Source organism: Triturus cristatus, chromosome 11 (assembly GCF_964204655.1).
Source record: "Triturus cristatus chromosome 11, aTriCri1.1, whole genome shotgun sequence".
In the NCBI taxonomy this organism is placed as follows: Eukaryota; Metazoa; Chordata; class Amphibia; order Caudata; family Salamandridae; genus Triturus; species Triturus cristatus.
In genome coordinates this window covers 130,363,315-130,382,554 of record NC_140594.1, presented here as the reverse complement: position 1 = coordinate 130,382,554, position 19,240 = coordinate 130,363,315, and the positions used below count along the sequence as shown (strand labels likewise).

Here is a 19,240-nt window from a genome sequence, read left to right as displayed (position 1 = left end):
CTTGTTTTTTAAAGCTCACGTAAGTCCACGATGTCTCCCAGAGGTCTCGTAGGCCTAGTTGATCGAGTGAGTCTTCCAGGTAGCGTCTAGCTGGGCCTGCCTCCTTAGCTTGCAGTTCTTTTCATAAGTAGGTGTTTAGGGTTTCTGGCTCCCCTTTCTAATTTTATACCAGCTTTTAATATATGCTCCTATATGGGTCAGTTCTTGTCTCTGTCTCAATTGCGCAGGGAATGTGTATCTTGGTAGCCTATAAATCATTCGCAACGCTCTTACTATGGTGCCATCCAATGTTTCTGCATCCCTCCCTCTCATGGCTTCACTTCCGTAGGTGATTGATGGTATGAGTTTTGCCTGTATCACCCTAGTCAGGAAAGAGAAGCTTGTGCCAGAGATCTTATGTTTTAAGTTTCTTAGTGCCACGGCTGTCACTATCCCCCTCTTTTTTGTGGTTTCACGTTGAGCGGAAAAGTTCCCTTTATTGTCATTGATGACTCCCAGGTATTTGTACTCTTGTACAGCTTTTGTGATGCCAGATGCCAGTGATGGAGTGACTTTGTTTTGCGGATATTCACGCTCATGACTTTTGTTTTTTCTTGATTAATGCTAAGTCCGTTGTCTTCTGAATATGGGGATGTTATATCAAGCAGGTGCTGTAGGCCAATTGGAGTCCGACTAATGAGCACAAGATCATCTGCATAGAATAGATTTGATAGGTGCAGTCCTCCAAGCTACGGGGAGTGTGAGTTGCTTTTGTTCAGCCTGGCTAATAAATCTGCCATAAAGAGATTAAAAAGTATTGGGGCTAGCACGCAGCCCTGTTTCAGACCGGAGGTCATGGAGATCTTCTTTGTTAAGTAATCTCCTGCACCTAGTTTTACTTGCACCCAGGTGTTGGTGTGTAGCTGTTTTAAGAGTAGAGATGGAATGTTCAGCTTTTGTAATTTTTGCCACAGTATGTTTCTATTTATATGATCAAACGCTGAGCTGTAATCAATAAAGCATATATACAGGGGTTGTTTTACTGCAAGTATGGCATCTAATATTAGTGAGAGGGTTAAGATATTAGTAGTGGTCCCCATGTTCCTACAGAATTTTGATTTGGTGGTATTGCTTTGGTTTCTGTATCCATAGTCATTAGTTCTTGTAGTTTTAACCCTGCATAATATTTGGCATCGTTATCCGGTAGGGCTACTAACCGGTAGTTTTTTTGATCGTTCCTATTACCTTTTTTATAAATCGGAGAGATAATAGAGCCCCTCTATAATGACGGTATTGTTGATGTTTGCAGGATTGATTCAAAAATCGGTTTTAGAGCTTTGGCCCAATATCCTTGATCAAGTTTGAACAATATTGGTGGGATCCCATTGGGGCCTAGAGCTCCCTCTCGCTTGCCCTTAGAAATTCTTTTACAAATTTGATTGTTTGTGATTGTTAATAGCTGTTCCGATGTAGAGATGGAGTTGGTTTGGAACGATGGTACTTCCAATTTGGCCGAAAGTATATTTGTGCAAGTTTGGTTTCTGTTAAAATGAGGTTGGTGGAAAGTTGTCCAAACCTCTTCGGACACTTGTGAATTGATGCCTTGGCTCGATGGATTAGCCAAAGTATTGATTCTTTGCCAAAATCGCGAGTTGTTATTGGTCTTAATATCGTGCAGAAGGTTTGCCCACAGAGTCTCTTCTGCTTCTTTTTTGAGGCGCCAGATTAGTTTCCTGCGAGTGGCTTTTAATTGCCTCAGTTCATACAAGGCCGTGAGGTCTGGACCACCTTTTTTTAATTTCTGAAGTGATCGATTTCTGGAAGCTTTGAGATGTTTTACTTGTGTGTTATTTCCAACGGTGAAGGTGAAGGGTCTGTTTTGAGGACGAACTGTTCTCATGTTTTGTTTGCTTTCCTTTTTGACTCCATATTTTTTTCCTAGATTTTTAGTGGATGTCTCCCAGCTTTCTATTGTATCAAGCTCTGCAGCTTGAACTTCTCCGAGAAGTTGCTTTGCAAGAGCCAAAAGGCCTTCTGGGGCGTCTGTTTTGCATTTTACTCTTTTCTCATTAGTTGTGTACTCAGGGCAGGGTACATTTACTGGCTGTAATTGAGTTGTTGGCAATGCTTTTATCGTGATTTCTTGAGGCAAGTGATCGCTGTAGTCTAGGGTTCCTATGTGGTAATCGTCTACTTTTGAGAACATATGACGGGAGATAAAAGTGTAATTGATTGTTGTACTTGCTACTACATTATGGAATGTTGGTGCCTGTGGGCGATCTCCTGGAAATCTACCATTTAGTGTGCGGAAACCCAGCTGTTCTAAGGCCTCAGAAGCTTCTGTGATATTTTAGAATGTCTTCCGCAAGTATTTTCTTGTGGTAGTGTGTCCCATGCGAATGGGTCCTCGTCCATATGGTTGTTGTCGACTGTTTTGCTGAACATGTCTAGATTGAAATCCTCAGTAATAATCAAGCTGTTCGATTACTCGTCCGTTAATATTTTCATCAGTTCTTCCCCCAGCTGGTGGCTGCCTTTGGTTTTATCACGCGGTTGTAGATATACATTTATTAGTATCATTTGTTTGTTTTTGTCCACCCCCGGTGTCATAATTCTAAGTGCTTACATTGCGTTGGGGCGCGCTAAGTTGTGGGGCAGTGGCTCCACTTCATAAATGATCCTTATAGAGCTATAAGTAGCAAGACCCCTCTTACTATGGCCAAATGCGGCGCTCTTTGTAGCTAGTAAATGGTGTGAGTTAAATCCTTGCAGTTCTATTGGTAGTTCGCACCATGTTTCCTGCAATGAAATAGTGTAGAATTTTTGAAAGTATAGTTGCAGTTCCGGGTCCGAGGTCTTGTCTCCCATGCCGTTGATATTCCAAGAGCAGAGTTTCAGAGTGTTTTTTGTGTTTGGTGTCGTGGACAAGGTATGTCAGAGATTATGGGGAATATCTACAAGGCGGCGATAAAATATTATTGCCACTTTTGCGGCTGTTTTTGGCTGAAAAACAGCGATAATTTTATGGCTATATCAGCAAGGTCACGCTATCGCGTGGAACCTTGCCTTAGCGCCTGAATTCCTAACACCCATCTTTGCATCTCTAATGAGATGCAAAGTGGGCGTTCCTCCCCAGGATAACGGGAGAAATGTCGCTAAGCGATATTTCTCCTATTATCAAGCCTCACGCAAAGCAGCATAGCGACAAGAAAAGTAGCGATAACCTCTGTTATCACTACTTTCCTTACGCCTGCTTTGAAACTGACTTAGCCATGATATCCTATGGAAGGTGGATATCATGGCTAAGTATGTGAGGCCTTATCAGCAAGCTAACGCCAAACTTCCGGGGATTATCGCTGGGTTTCCAGCGACAATCTCACGTTTGGCAGTTAGCGCTAGGATTTTTATCGCTTTTGAGATAAGCGTTGCTGATAGCACGCTATCTCAGCGATAAAAATCCATGCTAGCCGGCGATAATTATCCTAGCGCTAAGTGCGCTTAGCGATAATTATCGCCGGTTGTTGCTGATATGCCCTTATGACTTTTGGTGTTTATAGTCCTGGATAGCCATCTCTATTCTTGTGCGGCTATACTTTCGGTTTTATTTATCCTAAGATACCACTGCTCGCCGGATTCATTGCTCTTCGGGGAATTGCTGCGGGCTCCTCGCAGGGATTTTGATTTATAAATATTGGGGCCCAGACCCCAGAACTTTAGATCATCCTTGGAATTCAAGAGGACCCTTTGCCAAAGAGAAGAGCTGGGGATTCTGAGGAGAAGTACTGCCGTTGCTGTGTGCTGTTGACCTGCAGTTGCTGTTTTTGCCAAGGAAAGGAGAAGGACTTTGCTGTGTGCTGTGTCCCCTGCTTGAAGTAGATTTCCAAGGGCCTGTGTGTGCTGGTCTCCTGTTCTGAAGTCTCATGGACACAAAGACTTCACCCACAGCTCCCCTGAACTCTGCTGCTGTGAGTTCTGACCTGGCAAGAGGTGCCTGTGCCAGTTTTAGACCTCTGGAGGTTGTTGCTGCTTATTGGGAGCTGGAAGAAAGAAGAAACTTGAAGAACTGCAAAAATCGACGCATCGCTCTTCTTACGGCTGTTTTTCCGACGCATCTCTACAGAGCGAGAAGAATTCCCACGCATCGCCGTGCCGCTGAGAATACCGACGCAGTACCTGTCGCCGCTGCAAGAATCGACGCTTCGAGGGATCGTGGCTGAAGAAAACTAATGCAGCACCGCTTGACGCCACCGCATCGATCACCGACACATCCCGGATTTCCAGGCATCGTCTCTGTGTGCCAAGTTACTCAATTTCTATGAAAAGTTTTTTTTGTTTTATTTTATCAGGGTAAAGCGCAAATGCAGTCCCCCACTACCAGAAATTATACAGTGGAGTATCCCGCATTTGGGGACATCGCAGGGGTCAGCACATCCGAAGTGCAATGGATGAGCCTCACCCTGGGAGAACCACCTTCGTGATCATGGTGTCTCCCCTGCCAGGTAAGTATTCTATGCAAAGTATTGTGTGCATTGTGTTTATCTCCATGTAGGAGCTATCTGAATGTATTAGAGAGTATTATATAATAAATACATATTTTTATAAATACCTTGTGTGGTTCTTTTTCACTTAATCTATACTATAAGATTGCATTCTGGTAAAACAAGCTGCTTTACACTCCTTCTGGACTAAGCCTGAAGGATACTCGCCACAGCTACCACTTAGCGAGCTTTCTAAGGTTTTCTAAGACCTCTTAAATCACCATAAAGGTGTCTGTACTGGTGCAAGGTGCCCACTTACATAAGTGGACATCATATACCAGGCCAGCTTCTCACACCATCCATCTGTCTCAAGGGCCAACTTTTTGAGAGCTGGGGCCAGGTTGTGGAACTATTCCTAATACATACCCATATTACCATTCTGGGGAACTTCAATTTCCATCGTAATCACCCTTTATGTAAGGACTCCGCCTCCTTCCTTGAACTTATGTCTAACCTGGGGCTTTCCCAGTGGGTCTGTGTGCCTACCCTGACAACTACAGACTGATTTCAAATAGACCTTTCCTTCGTAAACTGATAGAAAGAGCAGGTTTTGTCCAGATGTCACAATTAATTGAAGAGAATGCCATACTTTCAGACTTACAAATGGTATTCAGTTCAGGAAGAGGCACAGAATCTGCCCTCCTCGCCATCTGGGATGACCTGAAGAACACAATTGACCAGAACGGGGTTGCTGCGCTACTTCTCTTGGACCTCTCAGCTGCCTTTGACACGGTTGACCATGACACTCTGATACAAAGACTCCACGAAGCTGGTATAGATGGGACTGCTCTAAACTGGATTGCGTCCTACCTTTGCAACAGAATGAATGTCATCTGTACCCCACTTTTCTCATCCAAACTGTACTTCACAAAAGCAGGGGTCCCTCAAGGCTCTATTATCTCGCCCATGCTTTTCAACATCAACATGAAGTCATTACCGGCACTGATCAATCAATTTCACCTCAAGTGCTATAACTATGCAGATGACTCGCAAATACTCCTTCAACTGCAATGCCCCAAAGACATTGGATATTGGCCAATTTTCAGTTGTCTCAGAGCTGTGGATCAATGGATGACGTGGAGCCATCTCAAATTGAATGCTTCCAAAATGGAAATACTCACGTGTGGCAATTGAAAACATTATGACCTGCTCGTCCATGTAGTCTGATGATCTGGGAAAACCGCCTAAAATGTCAAAGGAAGTAAGAAACCTCGGAATGACCATGCACTCTAAGCCATCGATAAATGGCCAAGTGGACAAACTAGCAAGATCAAGCTTTGTTACTATAAAAACTCTGTGATGAATCTTTCCCCATTTGGGATTTCCACACAAGGTTCAGGCTACCATCTCCCTTGTTTTGTCCAAACTCGATTATGTCAATAGCCTCTACCATGGATCACCTTTAATGACCATGAAAAGACTACAACGGATTCACAAATTGGCTGCCAGACTACTCTTACATATAAAACCACGAGACCACATCTCCCCTGCCTTGAAAGCCATGCATTGGTTACAGGTTGCCAGAAGATCCACGTTTAAGCTGCTTTGTATCACCCACAAAGCGATACATGGAATGGGACCACTCTTCATCAGGTATAAAATCACCAAACACATTCAACAATGGAGCCTCCACTCTAGATTGGTACCTCACCTTAAAATGCCAAGATACAAGAAAAAAATAAAAGGTGGCACATCATTCTCTGTTTAAGCAGCCAAACTATGGAACTCTTTACCCCCCAACATAAGATCCACGAATAAACACCTTATCTTCAGAAAACTACTCTATAATTGGCTCTTACCCACATAACCACCATACGCAAACAGATAGAAATATACAGCATATCCCTCTGTATATAAGCATTTTATATGTACTATAGATATGTACCTATATATATGTATTGCTTTGTTAAAAACGTGTAGAATACTTATGTTTGAAAAAATTATTATATATAGATATTCATTAGTTCTGCTTAACAAATGTACATATATAACAGATAGTTACATTATTCTATGTTTTTAACATGTATGTAAGTGACTGCATAAGTAAGTAAATATTTTTATCATAACGATTTATCTACAATTGCTTCACTGATGTAAAAAAAAAAAAATATATATATATATATATATAAATAAAACTGATTTAAAGTACAACAACACTTGAAAGCCAGAGTTTATTTAATGCATCTTTGATCTACACATACTACCTTCCTTTATACATCGATGTACCTTCCATGTACTTATGGATCTATATCTTTATCACATTTGCTCTATATATTTATTACTTTTACTTATTTATGACTTTTCTTCTAATTCAGCATATCAAATGCACCACCCTATTTTTCACCCCATACTGCTCTCAATATATCCTCTAGTTCAACTCTGACTCATCTCAAACCTCTTTCTACTACACTTTCCAATGCACTAGCTTATTTCTTACCCTATACCTCTATCAATATATCAGTTACCTCGACTCTCTCGTTCATCCCAAACCCCATACCATTACTCTGATCGCCAAAATAACCCCTTTGAGACTCTTCCCTACTCCACCCCTCCTTGCATCATCTCATACATCATTTTACTATTCCGATCCAACAAAACAAGCCTTTCTAAACCCTCCCTCTGACTCCTTCCCCTCCACCTCTCTTTTACTCATCCCCCTCCATGTCCCATTTACTCATCCAAGCCTCCTCCTACTGCTATGAACTCCAAAACAACCAAACAAACACAAAAAAATCGAAATCTCTCACTTCTATCCCTCCACTATCCTTTTCAATCCAAATGATAGACTAACATGTCCACCACTCAAATGAATTTCATATTTCACTATATTAATTCACCGCTAATCCTTTATGGGTTCCAGAGTAGCGTGTTAGTTGCCGAAAAAAATTCTTCAACTGCCCATCAGGGATAGCGCACACTATATAAATGCAACACTTTTTTCCCTTCTCTAGCCTTCCACTATCCTTCTCAATCCAAATAATCTGACTAACATATCTACCACTCAATTTACTTTCATATCTTTACTATACTAATTCACCACTAATCCTTTATGGGTTCCGGAGTAGCGTGATACTCACTGAAAAAGCGCTTTGATGCCTCGTCAGGTGTAGTAAGCGCTATATAAATGCAATTACAATACAATACAATATAAACCATTTTGGTAACTGTAGCACCACCTCTCTGTTTGATGCAAGGGCATCCTGCTACATCCAGTAAGACCTTCATTTGTGCTTCTGATTTTTTATTTATTTTTTATTTGTTTTTATTTGCATTCATCATCATCATAACATCCTCATATTTTGGCATATATTACATGGTTACTAACTGCCTGCTGCCCATTAATTTCAGAGTTGTTATCTATTCCAAACATAGTATTACATATTGTTATCTGGGCAGCCATTTACAGTTTCTCGTGGCATATCAACAATTACTGCATACTAGTACCAATGTTGCTCATCCCTCCCCAACAACATAACTACTTCCCCTTCCCACCCCTACCCCACCCTCCAGTGTGCTCCACTTCAGTGTACAATTTCCAATGTAATCTGATCTATAGGTATTTTGCCTAAAATATGCCATCTCTGTGGGATGACCTCCATCCCCATGCTACTCTCCCTGTCTATAGCACTTCCAATCCCCGCGTCCCCCCCACAGCCCCCAATGGTCAGCAGTCTAGAGGAGGGTCTGGTTCATCTTCCAGGTCTCTATCGGGCCTGCGCAATGCCTCAACCAGCGCCTCCCAGGCCCGCCCCATTTCCAACATCTTTTCCTTCTGCAACCTATGCGCCAGCCGTAGTTTAATCACGCTTTCGCTCGCTGCCCACTTAAGAAGTTCATGCTTCCATCTCTGCACCCTAGGTCCCTGGTTGTGTTTCCAATGGCTGGTTATCTCCCTTTTAGCTAATATCAATCCCAAATCTATAAATTTGCTGGTCACTTTGTTGTGTTTTGTATGCGGAAACCAATGCAATAAACTCACCCCCATGTCCTTGTTAAGTTTTCGCTCCGTTACCAACTCCAGTGCCGTAATTACTTCTCCCCTGTCAGATTTGGGCAGGACCACAGCATATGCCGAAAGTCCGCACCTTCTGTCCCACATCTAGGGCACACAGCTGTTTCCACCCTAAAGATCTGCTTAATATGCTTCGGGGTCATATATGCCCGATGTAACACGTAAAATTGTATTAGCTGGAACCTAGCATTCCGTGTACTCTTCCATGCTCTTTCCACTAGTTTAGGCCAAGTAGCTTCCGGGATGTCCCTCTCTAAGTCCTGCTCCCACTTCCCTTTTAGTCGATCCATCGGTTGCCTCCCCTCTTGTTCCATTCTCCTATTAAGGCATGTGATGGCCTTAAACGTGCCAGCCGCCAGTTCATTTGTGCTTCTGATCTGTGGCTAAAGAGAAAGAACAATCACTGAAGATGCCTTATTGCCTCATCCAAACAACGCGTGGGTAATATAAAATAATCAAAGATACAATCCAGAATAGGAATCATATCACTGTTTACATTAAATTACAGGATGCTATAATCCTCGCCTCCGTGTTCCTAAATGAACTGAAAATTCTTGTCCATGAATACTAGCAAATGTTCGATTCTATAGCTGGATTGGAGGCATCAGATTATGCTAGTTTGAAGCCGATCAAAAATATTTTAAAAGAGGTTACATACTTGATTCCAGTGGAATTGTTTGAAGTTGGATTCAGAGGACCAATCAGCCACACGCATAATGTCTTGTAGGCTTGCATCCATTGTAAAGGACTTGGAGGCCAAAGCACCCCTGTCTGAGTGGGCTTCAAAAATACACACATAAATGCCACCCAGAGACCAAATACTACAAACCCACCTAGCTAGCATGGGTACCGAAACTGTGATGTAAGGCTGGATAAGGTAAATGAAGAGGCTTCCAGAAGGTGATGATCTGAGGTCACTTGTGGGATTTTCATAAGAACATGGACAGCTGACAATGTACGATTTGGTACCTACAGGAAAAAATAGGTGTGTGATCTATTTTGAATCCGTTTTAGTTCCTCTGAAGATACTCAAAGTGACCTCTTCTGGAGTGAAGTGCCTACCTGCTGCATCCAAGGATTTAACAACAGATACCCTCCGAAAAGATGCGAGGCACAACAATATGGTGAGTTTGGTTGACAATTGTTTCCTAGATTGTAGACCATTATCAGGCCACACTCAAAGAAAGCAAAGAATTATGTAAACGTCCCAAAGGACTGCATTTTTGTGTTTAAGAGGGGAAACAAGTCTAATCTCTGTGAGGAGTTTGGTAACCAGAGGACGTTCCCCTACTGGGTGGCATGCCACTGGAGAATGCCCTGCAGAGATAGCTGACCTGGAGGAATTGACCATTCTGTGAGAAAGGCCTCCAACTGCCAGAATTGCTAAAAGGTCCACCACTAAAGTCACATATGTCCCTATGAGACCAGAATCCCATTCTTAGCACCAGCATGTCCAACCAAGCCCTCGACGATTGAAAGCTCGTCCTGGCTTAAAACTGCTTTCACTTGCCATTCAATCAGAATTTATTAAGTGCGGCTAATCACCTGAAAGGGTAACCAGGCACTTGCAATTGAGACACAAAAGATTCCACGACAGAGCTGGTTCACAGTGAGCAAGGGGTGTGGTTGCCCTGAATAGCATCTGTTAACACGCATGCTAAAACCACGTGGCTTTTCAACACAGTCAATACCACAACTGTGTCATTACCACGAGTTCCATTACAACGCAAGTCATTACAACTCTTTCTCTTCCTAAAACCATATACCTCTCGTGATCATTCCACATCTTGTTCTCCAACGGAGACTACTAGCATCTGATTCAATTATTCGATCTGGGGTCAGCCCGAAGATAGCTCAGCCACCCCAAGCTTTTATGTGGGCTAGACATCACTGAAGCTCTCGTTTCACCTTCTGAGCGAGAGTAACTCTTTGAGCATCGGTAATACCTTTCTGGAGATGTTGAAACTTTAGTTCAATAGAGGATGAAAGGAGACTCACTAAACAAACTATCGAATGTAGAGTGATAGTGTCTTTCACAAGGACTCTACAAATCTCTTTCTTTATGGCTTTGATCTGTTACTCTGGAAGGGAAAGGATTGTTGAAGTTGCATCTATCAAGAAGGCAAGAAAATCGATTTGAGTGATCTGAGTTAGGATGGATTTGTTCTGATTTATCATAAATATAAAACTTGCAGGAGAAAGCTTGTCAGATGATGATGTTCGAGTGCAAGCTCTGGGTCCTGTGCAAGATGTGGTTAAGATAGATTATTAGACAAATTCTGTGTTTACAGAGAAACTGCACTTCAGGTTTCATCAGTTGGGTGAAACACCAAGGGACTAATGAGAACCCAAAGGGAAGGACTTAGAATTTGTAAGTAGAATTTTTCCAGCACAATTAGAGGGAACGTCTGTGAAGAGTAAAAATGGGAACTGAGAGATACAAATCTTTTAAGTCTAGATGGACCATGAAGTCCCCTTCTTTCAACAGATCTCTTAGGCGATGGATACAATCCAGTTTGAAGAGTCTGTAGCATATTCATATATTGAATTCTTTAAGGTTGAATACTAACCTGTAATGTCTTCATTTTTTGTCTACAATAAAGATATTTTTGACAAAACTGTTGGGATGATGAGACGTGCAAAGAATCGCCTCCTTTTGAAGTAAAGATTGGTTCTGCTGATCTATAAAGTTCTGTTTCTCCAGTGTAAAGTGTAGTATTTGTGTGAAGGGAGCCTGACATGGAATATTGTAAACTTCTAGATGTAATTACCATACGTCTTGGAGGACCCATACATCCTGAGTGATTTGAGTCCAGTTCTGAGAGAACAGGAGAATCCTGATGCCTAGTTGTGCTGGGGAAGAAATGCAGTATCTCGCCTTAAAAAGCAGAGATGGGGTTACTCCTTTGGTATGTCCATGGTATCCACACCCTCTGCAGGGTGTGGATCCAGAAGGAGAGACCTGTTCTCCCTGCTGATAGTCTCCCCAGGTGCCTCGTCTCCTTGGGTAACCTTTGAATGGGACCTGGAAGGAGGCTCAACCTGCAGAGTACTCCCTGCCTCTCCTGGCCTTGTCAAGACATTTTTGAGGCTACTTCTGATTTATCTAACAAGGTTAAGGTATTGACAAAAGTTGTCACTTCCTTCACAACGGATTCTCTGAATAACAAGCTGTCAGCCACTTGACCAGCCTTGCTAGTAGCTAAGTCACATAATTTTGGATCAATACACAAGAGAATCAACCTGCGCTTCTCTGCATCGAGAGCGCAGTGTGTGTTATTTAACAGGCAAATGACCTGTTGGGCCCTGTCCTCTAGAGGTCAGGATCAATAGGAGTCCCTGCTCCTTGGCTGAGAAGGCAGGATCCAAGATATTGGAGAGGGGTCCTCAGAAGTCAAGAAGTTTTCTGTTACAATCCTGCCAGGACATGTAAATGCCATTGTTTGGGCCTTTGACATATTTCCCCAGAAAAGAAGATAACTTCGGATTGGATTGGTTTAGTGACTTTGCCTTCAAGTGACAGATGAGGGCGGACTGCTCTAAGGTGGTTGCATGCCTGCTCCCGCATAGGCGTTGTGTGCCTTGATTGAAAGCAAGTTGGAGTTTGTGCAGAGGGGAGCCAGTCTGAGGCACATAGGTGAAAAACTTCCACTAGATAAAAAGTTTTGAGCAAGAGATCGGAGTAATGAGGGAGAATGATAAAGGGGCCTTCCCCAGCCTCCTCTTGCATTCTAACATGTTTTGCTAGTGTTCTCTATGGGTGTACCAGGTTGCATTTGGAGGCATCAGGGACTCCCTCATCTAGCTTATGCATCTCTGACTTGTCTAAGTTCGCCTCATCTTGAAGTGAGTTATTGCTTTATTGGGCAAATATTAAAGATAAACCTTTTCCCAGCTTTCTTAGGCTTTCTTTGCCTTAGAATTATATTATTTCCCCAAGGGAAGATCCTCTATATTAGGAGGCGAAAAAGTAGGTGTGTCAGGTACCTGTAAGAGTTATTATTTCCCCAAGGTAGAGCCTCTGTATTAGAAAGTGGAAGTGTAGGTGTGTCAGATACCTGTAAGAGTGAGAAGAAGGTCTCGGGAAGGCCCTCAATTTCAGGGCTAACAGGCCCAAGGAATAACACACTAATTTATCCACATAATTCTGAATTGATTGGCCAAGAACTGCTCTGTCCCTGTTGAAAACATATTGTTGAGCCCCTTCTTTAGGTCAACGGAGGTATTAGGATTACCTTGGGACAGCTTCGTAATATGAAGAGAGATGGCAGTGTGAATTAAATTCCCCTGGCGGAATGCCATACGCACAATATATAATGGGTTCTCGCTACTACCGACCTGAAGGTGAGTGTGACACAAGCTCAGTGAGTGTGACACTGGCTCTGGTGGAAATAATATTCATGCAATAAATTATAGCTCCAGGTTCCAAGAACCCACTCAATTATTGTTGCATCTCCATTTTCTTTATAGAACTGAGCATCGATCTGTACCTAGAAAGGGTTAACAGAAGAGCCCAGGGAAGGCGCAGTCTATGTATCTCCTTCTGGGCTAGCCTTAGTAGAGAGGGGAGTTGTGTAAGGAAGAAAATTGAAACAAACAATGGATTAAAGCAGGGGTGTGTGTTAGCCCCCAGTCTTTTCAACTTATATTTATCCAATCTTGAAGAAGCTCTCCAGGAAGTAAATAGTCACCCACCAGCGCTAGCTAAAAAGGAAATCGGATGCCTTAAGTCCGCCAATGATATTCTGCTATTAAGCCAAACCCCAAATGGGTTACAACGCAGTACGATTGAATTAGCTAAATACGTGGAAAAGCAAGGTCTAAAACTAAATTTGACCAAGACATAGGTAGTAAAGTTAGTGGATGCCAAATATAAGACATACTCTACTCTTGGTACTTGGATGGAAAAAAAGTCGAGACTGTAGCCACATATACATATCTAGGATTTATAGTCAACCAAAAATTGAATTATAAACTACAGCTAATAGCTAAGCGAGCCAAAGCCCAAACGCTCATATATGGCTTCAAACTATTAAAAAAGAAATTAAGCTGTCCATCTTATGGCCATGTACTTATGCATGAGGATTCTTAGTAAAGTCCTCTGCACATGACGTGCATAAGAGGATTAACATACTCTGTACAAAAGTCATGGCTATCTGCATCCTAGGGTGACAGAACTACTTTGCATAGTTGCAATTATTGATTTAGGCTCATTTCCATAATCATACTCACAATATATCGATTGTGATAGGACCCCAGAGGCTACCTTTGTGGTATAAAAGAACAGTACCTTTACTAGTTAACTAGAGGAGACACTTCCACGCTGACAAAAGAAACTGAGGTCTCTGCATGATGAAGCTTCAACAAGCAGTGGTCTGACTTACCTTGTGGGGTGTCCAACTCGTAACCAAGACGGGGTCCTTCATACTCTCCCATACTCTCCCATCATGTAATGGGGCTAGCTCTTTCCTAGGGGATTCTTGGCTTCACACCCACGTACAATCAGAGAGCAAGGGACCACCTCTAAGAGGCAATTGAGGTCTGGGAGTAAGAGGAGAACTGGACCGACCAATTTGATCCAAAAAGCACTCCCCTATGAACTATATTTCTTTTTCAAAAGATTGAATCTGGTATGGGTATCAATATATGCCAACCATCAAATATTTATAACATTACAACAACACATTTTGAAGTTACTTCTTTGTACCTTTACCAATGCATTAAATGCCTTTTTTTTTTTAAAGATAAAAAACGTTTTCCCCATTTTTATAATAATATATGTACATGAAGTCAATTAGTCATGCAAAGTTAAATACAATATTGTTAAGTAATCAATCTTCGATTCAACTCATTCTTTCCTCACAATCATTCACACTCATACAAGACACATACACATCTGGATTTAGAGGGAAACACAAGATGTGAGCCGTTTCCACCAAGATGAAAGAAACAATAAGTTCTGGACACACGAGGTCGACGCGCATTTCAGTGGGTTAACACAACACGTGAACCACCTTCATCAGGACCTTGTCCAAATTGGGCACAGTGTCACACAGGCAAATGACCAGGGGGAACAAGTTTCCTGTATTGTAAATTCCAAGTCCAAAGCTGGAACAACGGAGTCTTTAACGAGGGTGAATATCGCTATACTTTATTTTCACGTAATAAAATGTACGTGTGACCTTCAACGTTTCTTATCTAGGTCAGTGCAGGACCATAGCAGAGGTAAAATCACGAATATTATAATTGCGTATATTGCCGGGTCTTATATTTTCTGTATATTATGTGGTCTCTGAATGAGAGACGTAGTAAGTCACAGTGGGCGTTAATAACCCCACAGTGTGGTCCAAAATACTCACTAGATGTGGCCTCCAATGGCGATTCCGGATATTACTAATGGGTCCTTCAAACAGCTCCGCGTCCCTCCATAATTGCAGATACATGCTAGGTCCACTTAGGTACACTTAGGTAGGGTCTGCATCGTAGGAGTATGCTTGATTACTGTAATGTTCATGTACCTGCATATATTCACTGTTTTAGCACCATGGTAGAATTATACATTCTGTTCACTTTATTGGTGCTCGTAATCTTTTACATTTGCTTCTGTCTAATGATTGTTGCAGCAAATATGTTTTATACTAGAACGACGCTGGTTCAATAAATGCGTTTTGAAAATGTCCCCAACGCTTATTCTGTGTATCTCTCTGAGACTAAGTGAGCATGAATGACTGAGCAAAAAGTACTGTACTGTTTCCACGATCCCTGAGGGGTCAAGGGTTGCCATGTTCGATGGTTGCCAGAAACTATTTTCTCCTTGGTAAGGTTTGGGGGCTTATGGTGGCACAGTGAGCTAGCTTGTTTATAGGTTGACATATCCAGTCTATACACCAATCCCTTAGTTTATGTTACCTACAAACGCTTTGATCCTATGTAAATTTAGGAACTATACTACATGGAACCCAACGTTGGTTTGGTTCTTGTATAATGGTCAAATCTCAGTAGTTCAGTCGTGGTTTTCTCAGAGACCCCAACTTACATTTAACCAGAGACGACTGGAGTGGGAAGGAAATCCGCCGCAGCTGAGTAGGTATATACTATGTATTAGCTGTAGGTTTGTTGAAGCTAGAAGGAGTATAGTTCCCCACATTGTGCAAAACATTATCTCTTTTCCTTACTACTTCCTCCCACAATGTCTGTCACTGGTGATGGCGTTGCAAATACAGGGAAAGAAGATCAGGAAGTTGTTCTTAACATTACAGAAAAATGCAGACATGAAATTAATGGAATACAGCCTCCTTGCAATGGGTGGTAGTGTTACCTTCATGATTGAGGAACACGAGGCATTCAGAACAGAGATATTCTATTCTTGGGTCAAATTCCCGTCTGCAGTTGCACGCACACATTTTTTTCATACTTACATTGAAGATGAGACACCTGAAGAATACTTTCCATACGTGGACATAGAGTTCTGTTAACATACCAAGAGCATATTACTTGGTTTAAAGGCATCCTCCCCCGCACCACAACAATGTGAGACTCGGTCCACTCAGCAGAGATTGAGCGACCTGGCAGGTCCTAGCTGCTTACACACCACATCTAGAGATAGATACACTGCAAGCAGGAGAATTACGTACACTTTACAAGGATGTAGTAAAACTATACAGAAACCTTACACAGTCCATAATGCGATCACCTACAATTCAACCTACGAGGGTTACTCAGACTGGTCAACCTCAAATGACTACGACAAATATCAGCCCACAAATGCTGAACGCGATTACGTGAGCAAATGCCGTTCTGGATAGCACATAAAATAGCACAGCTTGAAGCAGTATTTCCACATACAGGCCCGCAGGAAAAACACAAAATACTAACAATTTGCTTGTCAAAGGATAGCTCCTCCGATAGAGGATTGTACCACTTGGGTACAGTTTTTGCTGCAGTTTATACCAGAACTCATGAAGTTATACCCGATGTATTGAAACAAATACAGAATGAGTACGGGGCAGAACCTGACCTGGACTTCTGGATGAAACTGATTTTTCCCAGGTATCAGCAATTATGTTAGGTAACATAAAATGGGAGGCAGTAGTGGTGGCTATACGCCAATGCCTGAGGGAAGTCATTCCTGCAGCGCAGGAGCGAGAACTACTTAAGATTATTGAAGAAACCTATGCTTCGCTGGGTAGAGATAACTTGGGAGCTAGACCTGGAAAACCACAAGTACCGAGCAATCCTAACAAGGATAAGTCAAAGCAAGCACCCGATTCTTCTAAAAAAAAAATGGGACGATAAACAAACAAAAAATAATAAGCAAAATGTATCACGATCACAGGTTGGGTCTCCTCAACAGGAGCCCTCTGAAAAAAGATATCATCTTAAAAACAGTGATAATATTTTAAGAACACCTGACAGGTATCAGGATACTGATACACATTCCTCTCGTTCCTTTCAGAGTTCATCAAAACAATTGGAGAGGGAAGGACGGTCAGAACACAGATCAGAAGAGCGAGTCAAGCCGAAAGTAGAGACACTTCGCACTTCAGACTACAATATCAAACAAGAAGATAAACCCAAAACTAAACCTCAATTTAAAAAGAAAAAAGTAGCAGGCCTTAAAATAAGAAATGGCCAGGTTATTGAGGACTCTACTTCTGAACCGGGAATGGGCTCCGACGCTGCTAGACAGCGCAGCAGAAGTAACAATAGCTCGCAAGAACCTGATGGAATTTATGGTGACCGCAGCGTTGAATGAACATATCACAGCGGAGACAATGAATACGAGGGTAAGTGTCCCACATTGTTTATGCAAAATTATGCTCCAAATGGAGGGGGACATACCCAGTAAGGAGGAAGATGTAATCTTGCCAGATTTCTCTGACATCGTTCCAGTCACTTAAACACTCATAAACGCAGGAGTGGGCGTTAGCGCTAGCTCCCGCACTTTACCGCAAGCATGTGGGATGCTGAGACACCTCACCATGAAATCCCATTAAAATGTACTCCTACTCCACAGAGGCAGTACCCAATAAAACATGACACAAAGAAACAAGTCAGGGAGGTCTTAGATCAACTTGAATACCAAGGTGTGATTGAAAATTGCACCTCTTCCATGAATAATCCTTTGTTTCCAGTAATGAAACCCGACAATTCATACCGTCTAGTTTTAGATTACAGGCATTTGAACAAATGCACACAGAAATTTGCAGTACAAAATGCACACACTACCGCATTAATGAAGAACATTGTGCGGAAAGAATACAAAACAACACTAGAAATCTCAAATGGATTCTTCTGCCAAAATATAGCACCTGGAGGCAGTTATTTGACAGCATTCTTGGCCCTCGGCTCTCAACACCAATTCTGTTGACTGCCCCAAGGGTATTAGAATAGCCACGGGTTGTTCTCAGCAAGAGTAACAGAGTTAGTTAAAAATTGTGATGAGAAGGCATTGTCCTATGTAGATGATATTTATCTGACGGACGATGAGTTACTGGAACGCCTGAACAGGGTGAACAACATAATTCTGAGGTTCACCAATGTGGGCTGCAAATTTAACTTTAAAAAATCTAAAATTGCCCGCCTCTATGTCCTATTTTTGGGATATGAGATATCAAGTGGAGGGAAAAGCCTGGCAGCTAATTTTTTAGACCAAATGTGCACTGCTCCAACCTTTAAAGACTCTGAAAAGATAACAATCCGTTTTAGGATTTCTAAATTTTAGCAGAGCATACATTTTGGATTACGCAGAAAGGGTTAAACCTTTCTACGACCTAATCATACCTGATTTTTCGGTCCACCATTAGACACAGGAACACACAGAAATTCTCAGTTCCATTCAAGCTGACTTGTGTAATTGCCACTAATTTTGTGATCCGTGTAGTCGCCGGTCAATCAGGATACACATACCTCACCTTCAATGAAGGTGAAACAGTACCCATAGAATACCAATCACATTTCTACACAAACACTGAAATGCATTTTGCATCGACAGAAAAAAGACTGACAGCAGTACAAACTGCTGTAGTGAGAGAAAGGGCACTAGCACAGGGGAAATTTATAATTGTTGTGACTGCAGTGCCAACCTTGAAGGCTGTTACCAAAGCAAGCGTTCCAAACGTAAAAGCACTGCATCCACAGTGGATACAATGGGCAAATTCTCTCACTGCAACAGATGTAGACTACACATTTGATTCTACATTAAAACACAAGCATTCCTGCAGTACGAACAAGAATATCCTCTCCCGAATGAAATAATGCCTCTAGACCATTTTGAATACATCATTTATACTTGCGAATCTGCCCAGCCTGCTATAGTAAGTAAACAGCAATACCGCGTAGCATGTGCGATTGTGAAGGGACGTCCATCCAGGATGGCAAGTTCCGTCCTAGCACTACACAGACGCTGTCTCTAGGAGATTGCACGGCACATCTGGCAGAACTGAAAGCCCTGATACTGGCACTAAGAAATATGGATCAGGAATTCCCCACACTTATTGTTTAATTATGTCCAGTCATAAAATGAATATCTTCACTATTGGAGCCAGAATGGTTTTAGAGATTCCAAAGGTTGCACTATAAAGCGCAAGTTGCTTTGGGAACTGGTGGCAAAGCTGAAACAATGCTTGCCACAAGCTCATGTAATTCACACATTGAGTCATCAGCATGTTGGTGTGCACATTGAAGGTAAGTCATTGGCTGATGAAGCTGC

The 19,240-nt window shown here is 42.1% G+C and overlaps 1 long non-coding RNA gene and 1 other non-coding gene across 2 annotated transcripts in view; one reads left to right on the top strand and one right to left on the bottom strand.

Annotated features, from left to right (window-relative positions):
• LOC146783508 (uncharacterized) overlaps positions 1-19,240 on the top strand; it is a 114,505-nt gene that overhangs the window by 12,420 nt on the left and 82,845 nt on the right. The gene's annotated exons all lie outside the window — the stretch shown is intronic.
• LOC146783509 (U1 spliceosomal RNA) lies at positions 4,323-4,486 on the bottom strand. Its single transcript, XR_014971614.1, has one exon. It is a non-coding gene; the product is annotated as a U1 spliceosomal RNA (small nuclear RNA).